At 43.5% G+C, this 9,705-nt stretch overlaps 1 pseudogene; it reads left to right on the top strand.

Annotated features, from left to right (window-relative positions):
* The first annotated feature begins 2,397 nt into the window (after positions 1-2,397).
* LOC117283677 lies at positions 2,398-3,733 on the top strand (annotated as a pseudogene).
* The last annotated feature ends 5,972 nt before the right edge of the window (positions 3,734-9,705 follow it).

Here is a 9,705-nt window from a genome sequence, read left to right as displayed (position 1 = left end):
AGGTAGTTAAAGCAAGCCTTAACTCATTGTTGTAATTATATGGGTACCAGGTTATGGCACAACCCCCCCCCGATCATATTAAAATACTATTCGGAAGTCTCTTCTCTGGGAAAAGGGTCTGCTGTGAAGTACAAAATACATTCAAGTTTATGGACTGTAGCACCTGGAAGAGTAAAATGTTGGAAATGAATGAAAGGCCCAGAAATTGGGGAAGGGACACTCTGACTCTGGGATGTGACATCAAGGAGATACACGCACCAGAAGTGCGCCTAATGGTGGGGATGAGTGTCAGAGACTTAACGCTAAGAAGGAGGCTGTACACAAACACCTGAAGAATGATCCACGTGTGTAAAATACCAAGACTGCATGCTACATATACTGTATATTGTTTAGGACTTAATCCATATGAAGTAAAAGGATGAAGGGATGGATGAGACTAATAATCAACTCCAGATTCAGGATAATGGTTGCTTCTGGGCATAGGGAGGTGTAGGCACTGGGAAAAGGTATATGAGGCGATGTTTTATTTCTTAAGTGAGTAGTAGGCACATGTATATCTATTGTATACATGTATATCTTCAGATGCATTATTAAATGTATTAAATTTTTAAAAATTTAAAGCCCATTTTATGAGTTGTATGAGTTTTTGCATTACAATATGTTCAGTCGATTAGTTCTCTCATCCCTAGATGAGTTTTCAGAGGTCGTGCAGGCAGTCTATCAGAAAGGAGGCAGCATAGTATGAGGGCCCACCTCCTGGCCTTCCCTCGTTCCCAGTGCCAAGCCTGCTTTGCAGTGAACTCCTTGACTTCTTAGTGCTGCCGCCCTACCCCAGTCTCCACACTGCCATGAACCTCCCTCCTTGTGCCTGCCTTTGTTCCTAACTTCAAGAGGCAACCCAGGGCCTCCTGGTAACCTCTGTTTTGGGGCTCTGGATACTTCTGTGCACTCTTCCATCAAATCCTTTTCCCTCCTGTATATACCACCACCTACCCCAGCACACTCCCCAAGGGCAGGGGCTATCTAGAACTCATTTACTGTGCTATCAGCTCCTGCAGTAGCAGTAGTGGCTGGCACAGACAAGGTACAAGAAACAGAATTGAAATGTTGTTTAGAAGATGAAACAGCTCCTCTCATCGCTCACCTTGTAATGTGAGTGAGATCCTTGTCCCCTGGCTGGTGAGTGCGGTGCTGAACCATACAGGAAGAAGATGCTGCTGACTGGAATGGAGAACGCTAAGGGCAGGATGGGGTACGGACAACCTAGACGCCAGATCCAAACTTTGGCTGGTCTGCATCATAAAACCCCAACCATAAGGCTAGAAAAGAGCCTCTGCTTTCTCTTAAATTTTGAAATCTGAGAATCATCCTGTAGTAATTCCTTTTCTTAAAAGTTGGCTACCGAGCATCAGAAAGAAGAAAATAGAAATAAATTTAACAAGAGAAGCACAACACTTGTATACTGACAACTAAAAACATGGTTGATAAAAATTAAAGACTTGAATAGATTGAAGCACTTACTATTGTTAAGATAGCAGTACATTCTCTCCAAGCTGATCTACAAGTTCACCACAATCTATATCGGAATCTCAGATAGCTTTCTTTTAAGATATTCACAGGCTGATCTTAATGTTTACATAGAAATTCAATAACCCAGAATAGCCAAAATAATCTTAGAGAGAATACCACATTTAGGGGACTTGCACTGCCCTATTTCAAAACCCATGACAGAATGACAGGAATCAAGACAGTGTGGTGCTGGTGCTGCGAGAGACACAAAGATAAATTGGATCAAGTTGAGTTCAGATATGAACACTTACATCTGTGACCACCAATTTTTGGTAAGTGTGCCAGGACGACTTGAAGGAAGAAAGCAGAATTTCTCAGCAAAACGTTCTGGAACGATAGATGTCCACATTCAAAAGAGTAAAGTTATAGCCCAACCTCAGACTACAGACAAAAATCAACTGGGGTATAGGCATTAACAAGAGCTAAAATTATGCAGTCATTAAAAGGAAATACAGGAGTTAATCTTCATGAACCTAGGTAAGGCTGTGCTATATATGACACCCAATAATACATAAGCAGCAAAAAAAAAAAAAAATAGATAAACTAGACATTGCCCAAATGAAATACTTTAAAGGACACCATCAGTAAAGTTCAAAGATAACCACAGAATGAAAGAAAATATTTTCAAAATACTTTCAGACAAGAATCTACCGTCCCAAATAGATGACTTTTATAGCTCAACAATAAAAGGACAAAAATCTCTATTGAAACAGGGAAAATATTTGAGTAGACTTCATTTCAAGTGGTCAATGAGCACATGAAAAGCCATTAGTCGTTAGGGAAGTGCAAATCAAAGCCGTAACGAGACAGCACTTCATATCCACCACGATGGCGAGGGCCAGCGAAGATGGAAGCTTCATACACTGCGTCTGGGAGCACACAAAGGTGTGGCTGTTTTGAAAACAGGTTTGCAGCTCCTGAAAATGTAAAACATGGAACAACTCCTTGGCCCAACAATTCTACTCCTACTTATAAGCCCAAGAGAAATGAGAGCATACTTCTGCACAAAAACTTATACTCAGATAGCAGGATTTGTAACAGTCAAAAGTGGGAACACCTGAGATATCCATCAAATTATGAATGGATAAGTAAACTATGACATGTCTAAATAGTGGAATATTATTCAGCCATAAAAGGGAACAAAATATCGTTTACTGATATATGCAATATGAGCACATTTTGAAAACATTATGCTAACCCAAGGAAAATGGCCACAAAAGAGCATCTAGTGTGTGATTCCACTCGCATGAAGTATTTGCAGTAGGCAAATCTGTGCAGACAAAAAACGTACTAGGAAAAGGGAAGCTTGAGCAGCAGGTGGGAGACAGGATGGTTTCTGCTCCCACCTCCCTCGCTGGCGCAGGGAGCCCGAGTCCTCAGACTTGCTGTTAAAATGCATTGATCACTGAGGAGTTTCAGATGCGCAGCACAGGGCATCAGGGCAGACATCAAGGACACGAAGAAGATGTATCAGAAACTGGCACCCAAGTGGCACCAGATAAAATCCTCAGAATACAGAAGAAGCAGCGCAAAAATTCAAGTGAATGGCTGAGGTGCGTGAAGTGTGACCACGCACTAAATAACAGGACGTCTGTGACAAGTATGGCAACGAAGGCTCAAACGGGCTGGAGGGGTGGAAGCCACTTCAACACTGAGCCTCAAATTCCGGAACTTCGGTGATGTTTTCAGGGATTTTTTTGGGTGGAAGGGACCCATTTCCATCAGACTCCTTTGAAGACCAAAGGGGTCCCTGAGGAAGCAGGAGCCACAGTGTGGGCTCCTTTTCCTCTGCTTTTGGTGGATTTCTATGATTCCGAGTAGCTTTTCCTCTTCATTTGACACAGGATCTATTTCATTCAGATCCCCAAGCATGGGGCCCTTGCTTCATTTTCGTCCACACCATTGGTGGCAGTGGGATGGGCAACTTCAGATTCATATCGACTTCTACTAAATCACGAGTGGTCGAAACATCACCGCGGAGAATGGTCAAGAGAGCAGAAGTTGAAGAAGATGAACAGTTGAAGTCCTTACCAACGCACAGCAAGGAGAAGCTGCTCTGCTTGGGCAACAAGTGATTCAGCACATGCATTCAACAGAAATGTTAACCATAGCGAGCACCACCTGAGGATCAACAGGAGCTTGTTTAAGTCTTTCAAATGAAATCAATTTCCAGCACAACTGAGGCTAATCTAAAGTATTTATAAATAGCTCATCAGAGCCCCTCTTTGTCACAGACTTTTGAGCTTACTGTTAGGATACACGATAGGTCCAATTTTTTCCTTTAAAATTGTTTTAATCTCTGTATGCACCTTGCTTTTCTTATTAAACATGTTCTAAGGGAAGCCTGGACTCTTGAGCAGCTAGGTTGACACTGTACTCTAACACCAGCATGGACATGCTTTCCACTGTATTTGAAAATGAGCCAAGTAACATCTGCCTGCTGTGAAGCTCACATTGCCAGGATGAGTCTTCTACAAGAATAATTTCCTTTTTTTTTTTTTTCAGTATTTAGTAATGAAAGATGCTAACGCATTAATGGTAATACATTTCTGATTCAATACAAATTTAAGAATGTTTTTCTAGTTGTGCATGGATGCTGGCAATCTAGTGAAGTTTTGACAATTGTTTATGCAATGTTAAGCTTGGGTTTATAAAAGCTGGTAAACTGGGTCTTTGTCTCTTGCTTAAAAGAAAGAAGGAAAAAGAAATGTAAATGTGTTTGGTGCATTCTTTCCCCTAAAAAAGAAAATAGATTGGTTGTTGCTGGAGGATGGGGGAAGAGAGAACAGGGGCTCTTAAAATGTCTTAAAATGTCCTGAAATTAAATAGATCACAACAAAGAAATAATGTATGAGGAAACAGTTGTGCTCACCCTTGAACATTTCATGATGTGTACTTACATCAAATCATGACATGGTACCCCGTAAAGACATACGGTTTTATGTGTCAGTTAAAAATTGAGGTCAAGGTGGGATGGTCTGGATGTATGAGCTGTTTTGGTTCATTTGACTTTTATAGATCATTATGCAGAATAAGAATGTTATCTATACCATCATTTTTCCTCCTCCACCTTTCTAAATTAACAAATGAATGTAATAAAATTGGAATGAAAAAAATTAACTTGAAATAAATAAAATTAAAAAGAACAACTAGCAGGTGGATGCACAATTCTGTGAACAGGGTAAAAACTATTAAATTGCTCATTGCAAATGGGTGAATTTTAGGGTATGTACGTTATATCTCAATAAAGCTGTTATAAATAAAACCAGTTGTCAGTGCAGCCACACCAGAGGGCTCAGGGCTAGGGTGTTTCACATGGCATGCCCATTGATCTCTCACTGAGTCAGAGCCCTCACTGGGTAGCCCGGAAGTCAGAATGCACATTGTGGACCCGTGTGACAGCTGGGTGAGGGACACCTCACTGCCAGCACTGCTCGTTTGCCTTGGCTTTACAGCTCCATTTAATAAACAGGTTCCATATGTCTCAGAGGCTCCGCAGAGGAGTCCAAGCGGCACTGCCGACTTCCTGGCCTGGGGAACTCCCTAGGAGGAACTCTTCGCTTGATTGTCAAAGCCTGTTGTCCAGCAGAGACATGTCCAGGTCCCCATCTCCCGTAGCTTCAGCTTCTGTGTACTCTCTGCTGGTCTTTAGCCACGGGATACAAATGTCACCTACCTTCTGAGTGATGTCTACCACTCTGGGTATTTGTCTTGGGCTGCCCAGTCTCCCTTTGAGCACCTGGGAAACAGGGTCCAGCACACAAAAAAGTGCATAAATATGGAGAATGCATGTGTAGGAACCAGTGTGCAGTATCGGGGAGAGACTGTGAGAAGAGCAAGCTTGCTAATTCTCTTCTCCTAAATGGTAGCCAGCACTGCATGCCCAAGCAGAGTCAGGTCTGGGCCTCCTCCTAACCCCTGTGGTACAGAGCAGGGCTGAACTGCTCTGTGGCTGAGCGATGAGCTGGTGTGTTTCTTGGCTGAAGAAAGGCTCAGGTCTTAGAGCATGTCTCTGACCCAGGTCCCAAAACCTCTCTGAGCCTGAAAGTACAGCTCCCTTGCAAGGGTATTGTTACAGTCGAGTAGTGCATGCTCTAGACTAGACACAGGTATGCTGCTCAATGGGAGGCAGTCATAATTATTCTTAGACCAGAGTCTCTAAAATACAGTGCTTTGGGGGTTTTTTGTTTGTTTGTTTTTTTGGTACTAGGGATCAAACCTTGCACTTGCGAGGCAGGTGGCAGCACCACTGAGCTAAATCCTTGGCCCTTAAAACACAGTTTTATATTTTCTTGCACTTTTAAGTTGCAACTTCTCTGCTCTCAAACCAAGCTCAATGTGTGGAGAAAATCAAAGAAGGCTGGCCCTGCCCTCGGCATCACAGAACACTTGGTCCAACAAACCACAAAGCTTTTTGCTTTTGTGCTTTAGGCTGAGAAGTGCTTTTCTAGAACCCTTAATGCTCTCTTCCTTCACTTAGCAGCAGCCCTTTCCATTTTTGTGACCTGTTCTGTAGCAGTGAGTATTGCTGACCACTCTTTATTAATCACATTTGTGCTGTGCTTGGAGAGCTCAAGGCAACTGTGCAGAAGGGCAGATAGCTACTTATGACAAATTACTTCTTACATTTTCTTTGTTCCCAAGTCCTGAGTCTCCATCGCTGCTATTTTTACCCAGGAACCTGAGGTTGGCAGGAATCGAGAGACTGCTTATGGTAGCTTAAAGTTCCCAGAAGACCAGACAAACGTGTTATCATCTTAATGAAGGAAGAAAAGGATATGTGAGCAAAATGTCAGGCATTCTCCCTGTAGACTGGGCTGGATCTCTTACTTGTGCTTCTGATGGGTATACTCAAGAAACTCAGGTTTGATTTCTCTAATCCATCTAATCCATACATCCTTTCATCTATCTTTCTATTCACACATCTACACATTCAACCATTTTATTCATCCACCTGCCAACCATATAATCATTCTACCATCCATCCATCCATCTACCCACACAACCATCCATCCATCCACCCATCCACCCATCCATCCATCCATCCATCCATCTGTCCATCCATCCACACAGACATCCTTTCATTCACATAAGCAGTCATTTACCATCTATGGAGGCATCCAGATACCCAGCATCCACTTTATGGTTCTCCATATTATATGACAGGAGTCGAAGGACCCTTTACATCTCTCTTAGGGAGCTCATAAGTGCGTGCTGTCAGTAACACATAAAAATTATGTGAAGCAGAATGTGACTAGCTACCAACAACTCTAAATGAAGTGTTAGCTGGGCTGCAGCTGGGGCTGCAATGGGGGACTCGGGAAGGCTTAGTGGAGAACAAGGTTCCCCATGGAGCGGAAGTGGGGTAGGGAAGGCCAGGATGGGGAATAGGTAGAGCTAGAGTAACTGTGGTGAGGGGCATTGCTCAAGGGGGAGGAGGCTAGGGTAGGGGCCACCGATGGAACAGGACTCACTTGGTGTGGATGACTAGCACTCCTATGGTGCTGGAAAGGTGGTGTGGGGGGCGGTGGCTGGCACCCAGAGGGGGAGAATTGATGAACTGGAGGAGCTTTTCTGGTTGTGATGACTTGGACAGGCTGGGGGAGCTAGAATGATGTGTGAGGCTAGGGACAGGGAAGCAGTAGGGAGAGCAGACTTGAAGTGAAGATGTTGCGCTCACTGGGGACACATTAAACATGAAAGAGACTGCAAGTTCTTCTTGAGTCAGAGGATTGAATGTCACAACGAGAAGCTAGGATTGACCCTGGGGGTGATAGGAAGCCATTCAACATTCTGAATGTAGAAAGACAACCTGGAGAACTTGGCTTATAATAAAGAGGTTACACTGGATGAGTGCAGAGGGGAGAGAACAAACACCCTGTGGCTGCTGGTGCTTGTCCAGGGAGGGTGGTGGGCTCCAGACTGGATAACGGAAGGCTTGGTGCCACCAAGCACCTTCTCTAAGACTTTAATGTGATCTGTGAGCCTCCTTGGGTTAATAAAAAGTCTTTATCAATTCATCGGGATTACAAATCATTCGTTCACATTTGGGTTATTCTTAAAGTGGGCCAGGAGGGGAATGACCCCATTTCATACCTCCTAGAGACAGTGGGGACGCTGGCCTTGTCCTGGCGGTTTGAGCACTTTTCTGCTTTCTGCTTCTCATTCTGCTTCTCAGCCTGGTTTCCCAGTTGTCCCTGCCTGGGAATGAGACTTTCTTGCTCTGTCCGTGGCAGGATTGACCTGCCGCGTGCCAAACCTCTGTGTGTCCGTCCTTCACCCTGTGACTGATGCAGAAGAGAGCAAGCCAGTGGCCCAGTTTTGTTCATGGCAGATTTTGTATTGGAGCCTAGTGGGAGGACATTTCTTTGTTAATGAGACATTTAAATTTAAAATCAATGTGGTACAGACATTTGGGTGAGATTGCCTTTCAGTGGGATTGTGTTACTTGAAATTTTCCAAATGGTTTAGAACCAAGGCTGGTTTAACCAAGCCTTTCATCATGTTCCCCCACCACCCTGGTACCAGGGATTGAACTCAAGACCTCATACTTGCCAGGCAGGTGCTATTCTGCTGAGCTACATCCCCAGCTCTGGCTTAACCAAGTCTTATCACTTAAGACAGTGATAAAATTAGAGAGAGCTGTTGAAAGGCTGGAGAAGAACAAACTTGTGAGCCCCCAATAGTGTAATACCACCTTGGTTAAAGCCCCAGACCCAGAGTATTTCAGAAAACCCTAAAGAGTAAATAATCTTGATAACTTGAATGTTTTGGGGAATGCTGTCTGAAACTACTGGGGCTTCCATAACAAATTGTCCTACGCCAGGCAGTGTAAGCAACATACATTTATTTGTTCACTGTTCTGGAGGTTGCTGGTGGCTTCTTTTCCAGTCTTGCAGATGGTGTCTTCTCCCCCTGTTGGCCCCTGGCTTTTCCTCTCTGCATACTCATCTCCAGTAATTCTTCCTCTTCTTATGAGAATGCTGGTCCTACTGGGGTAGGACTCCAGCTTTGTGACCCATTTAAACTTTACCTCCTTAAAACCCCTGTTTCCAGATACAGCCACACTGGGACTTTGAGCTTCAACCCATGAACTTTGAGGGCACATTTCAGTTTGTGAAAGAATAAGAAAACTGGAAATATTCCCTGGCTACTATAGGAGCACCAAGGCAAAAAGTTTTCCTTTTACGAATTTATTTATTTAACAAACCCTCATGAAGGACTTATTTAAATTAAGCACTCTTTTGATAAATCTACAAATGTTAATTCATTGAGTGAAGGACCTACTTAATATCAGCTTTAATACTTTTTCCATCTTGTCAACATAGGAAGATAAAGTGCCTACCTGGCTTCTGACAAAGGGTAAGGGGTTCCTTGGTAATGGTGGCTATTGTTGCGTGCAGCTCAGGACCTGTGACTTGTGTCATCAGGACCTTTGTGATCGCCAGAGGAAACGTATTTATCAGAATGTTTGCTGTAGAAAATAGCATCTGCTCATTCCAGGTTATTGGCTGTATTTGTCTCAGGAAATTGAATTTGCTTACCAACCAGACTCTAATTAACCTACTGACTGTCACCGCTGTGTGGTTGCTCTAATTTCTTTCCTCTGAACAGAAATTATGAACACTCTTACTGCTCAGGAAAACCACTTTTAGGGTTTTCTCCCTGTCTCTCCCTTTGGAATAACAAGAAATAAGTTTTCATAAATATTCATTGTAAAGCCACAACACTCCATTTCATTCTATATTGTTCACATGCACAGAAACATACGTGCAAACAGAGTGCGTGTGTGTGCCCACGCAAGGTGCTGCCTACAACTGAATATTCTCGTCTCAATCAGTCCATCAATCTCGCTCTGTCTCTCTCCTTTCTTGGCAGTGCTGAGGACAGGGTCCAAGGTCTCACGAATGTTAAGCAAGTGCTCAATCACTGAGCTTTATCCCCAGTCCTTTCTGTCTGCTTTTCTACCAGCTTCCTGGCCTGGTTCTGCCTGTCATTTCAGAGGCCTCTGCCTCCTTCTAGTCATAGAAGCACTTGTCTCATTGAGCTCGGGCCTCACCCCACTGTGCCCAGGGCCCTGCAGCTAACTTACCCAACCTCTTTTCTTTTTTTAAAACTTAATTACTTGTTTTGAGA

The sequence above is a fragment of the Fukomys damarensis genome, unplaced genomic scaffold (assembly GCF_012274545.1).
Source record: "Fukomys damarensis isolate Sample0158 unplaced genomic scaffold, DMR_v1.0_HiC HiC_scaffold_29, whole genome shotgun sequence".
Taxonomy (NCBI): Eukaryota; Metazoa; Chordata; class Mammalia; order Rodentia; family Bathyergidae; genus Fukomys; species Fukomys damarensis.
The sequence above is the reverse complement of the archived record's forward strand: the minus strand, read 5'-3'. Positions and strand labels throughout refer to the sequence as shown.